Source organism: the organism of the source record quoted next, unplaced genomic scaffold, assembly GCF_019419815.1.
Source record: "Pyrus x bretschneideri cultivar Hongxiangsu unplaced genomic scaffold, Pyrus_bretschneideri_v1 Contig13, whole genome shotgun sequence".
NCBI classification, from domain to species: domain Eukaryota; kingdom Viridiplantae; phylum Streptophyta; class Magnoliopsida; order Rosales; family Rosaceae; genus Pyrus; species Pyrus x bretschneideri.
In genome coordinates, this window is record NW_025999424.1 from 7,620,357 (window position 1) to 7,622,534 (window position 2,178).

Here is a 2,178-nt window from a genome sequence, read left to right on the forward strand (position 1 = left end):
TATTGAAGCACGAGCCGTTAAACCACTGCATTTGAAGTTTTGTGTTCATTCTCCTTTCCATGTTATTGCTTGTATAAAAGGTTAGTCGAAGGACACAAAACACAAAAGCAATGCACTGTGTTAGTTAGTGAGAGCATAACCAGGAACCAAAGCCCTCAAATGTTGGAGCCCAAGGGCCCAATTTCACAGAAGCTCAACTTCTTATGACAAGGGAGCTACTTGGAGTCTTGCACCTGCAGTAGTGCTTTGAATTTTGAATTCAAACATAAGAGGTCTTGGCACATTAAGTTTACCATGAATTGAATTCATTTTTCATCGAGAAATTACAGAATATGAGATATTCTTTGATGTTTCTGTTGAAAACTGTAAGAATCCGACGTCGAAAATTTAACAAAACAAAATACAATACTTACTAGTGCCTAAGATTCTAAGAAACGAGAAGATATTCGATGGGGTTGCATGGCTAGGACATCTCTCACACCATATGAGACCAAAATACATAATCTTATATATTTATGAGAGGGTTCTTACGAATGACCCGATCAGGTGCCCCTACCAAGTTTTTCTCTTACGAAACAACTAATCACGTTTGGCAACCAAATCTCTCACTCACATGGCCAACCACCAACATTTGTATGGACATGTCACATGATCCCTTCTTCACTCTTTGTGGGTTTGTGCTGAAAACAGAAAGAAAAAAGATAATCAAGTACTTACTGGGATCAAATTCTGCAATTAGAGCAGCACCCTTGAAGTAGCAAGATCCCCACCTTTGTGTTTGAATCTTTGGAAGTAGCTGTTGAATGCATAGGAAGCATGGTATTTCAGAGTGTTTGGGAAATAGCAAGCTTGGTTCACCCGAATCTTGCTACAATCTGCACCTCCTCCTCCCCCACAAGCCCAATCCATTGCCGCCTGCAACTCGTCCTCCGGCGTCTGCTCGTCGGTGATGCACCATTGCTCGAACTCCGCAGCTGAAAAATCTAATATTGTGCGCTCACAAACACGCATTAAGTGACAATGGTAGTAGAATACAAGTTATACATACTAACTAGTTCCACCTTTTCATGAAGTATTTTTTAGGGTTCTATGAAGACTGAATTTATATGCATCATACATGGACGTGAAGCTCAAAAGTTGTGTGATTAGGTTACCTGATTTGAGTGGAGCAACTTAGAGAACGCGCAGTGCAGTTATTACCCTTATAAGAAAATTCGACATTTGAGAGAGAGAGAGAGAGAGAGAGAACCTATCCAAATGAAAGTCTCGGTGGTCAGGACCAGATCCACCTCCATATGTTATGTATTGATAAATGCTAGCAATACTCTCTTAAAAATGAAATCTTAATGGACTCTTTGTCATCTCATATTTTTTGCACAATATCTTATAATATTGGCACAGAAATTAAAATCAAACTATGAGGATGATAGAGAATCCATAAAGAATCTCACTTTAAAAAAGTCTCTTAATATTTCTCATCCTCTGTTGGGGTAAAACTTTTAAAATTTGTGCAGACGCAAGAGGACACCTTGCCGTGTTATGAAGACAAAAAATTGATTTCGGGTAAACATAAAAACTGATACAGTGCATAAGGGGGTTTATTCAACAAGGCTTTTAGTTTTTTGGTGTTTGACCATTTCGTTAATAATTAAATTGAATATTTATGTATCTTAGGTTATGTTTTATGGGGTGTATTCAATAAGGATTATGATAAATTGAGTATGTTAATGCATTCACAGAGACTTGCGTGAATTTTAACAGAATTCCATATGAATTTTGTTGTGAAGTTTAATATTTTGTAGCATTTTGGTTTCTTGTAAGTGGTGTTTTAATTAGGTGACTGGGTGGAGACTTGGTCATTGTTACTAAATATGTTGTGGTGGCTTAACAGCATCTTCAACAGACGTGTCAAACGTGATATGGAATGCCATGTGGAACCGAAAAATAGCAACATTTCTTCCAACCGAAATGTTATAAGCTGACATGTGAGATTCATACTTTTAACTATATGGGTAAACAATTCAACATAAATATCCACCAACGTCAAACACAACAAAGCCGTTCAGGGAGCCTTATGTTGTCCTTTTGTGGCGTTATATTTCCTTTTGCAAGTAGGGTTTTTATTTCAGATATAATATATATGCTTACTGGCATATATAACCAGTTTAGCTCAGTTTG

The 2,178-nt window shown here is 37.4% G+C and overlaps 1 pseudogene; it reads right to left on the reverse strand.

Moving 5' to 3' along the window:
- Positions 1-487: 487 nt before the first annotated feature.
- On the reverse strand, positions 488-1,284 carry LOC125474730 (annotated as a pseudogene).
- Positions 1,285-2,178: the final 894 nt, after the last annotated feature.